Raw genomic sequence first — 674 nt, forward strand, 5'->3', positions numbered from 1 at the left:
CTTACAGTTTCAGCGCGTTAAAATTCATTTTGTTTTCTGATCATATTGTAAAACAAATCCTTGAACAAATGAAGACATAATTAATGCTAATTTTAAGACTTATAAATCCGTTATTTATGTTCTAATATTTGTTGAAATACCGCGAAACTAATTAAATACACGCAAATTCATCAACAATACCAAAAACGTGACAAATACCACATCATGAGTTAATACAGCATGACTATAAGAAGTGTTTTTAAATTAAGGAGTATCTAATCTTTCTTCTCCAATCATTTGTTCAGGATTACTCCGGTAGAAATTTATCAGTTTCAGTCATGTGTAAAGTAAAACTCTTGCTCGAACTCTAACGCAATCTCATTTGACAGCTGTTATAAATCCAGAATATACTACTACTACTACTGAAAACATGTCATCGTGAACAATTTTGTTGGTATGATCCTTATGATTTGGTAAATAAGATAAGTATACTGAACATATCACTCAGCAACACGAAACCCACAAAAATCCGTAGTCATCTCAAAGGTGGTTCGAATGGAATCCGCTTGTATTACGCATCACTAGCTATGAACAAAGTGTATTAGTCAACCGAGTACCAGGTTACCTCGTTACAGATCCTGCACCACACGAAAGTTGATATTCCGGAAATATAAATTTGTCATCCGGTTTCGTGT

Source organism: Mytilus edulis, chromosome 11 (genome assembly GCF_963676685.1).
Source record: "Mytilus edulis chromosome 11, xbMytEdul2.2, whole genome shotgun sequence".
Taxonomy (NCBI): domain Eukaryota; kingdom Metazoa; phylum Mollusca; class Bivalvia; order Mytilida; family Mytilidae; genus Mytilus; species Mytilus edulis.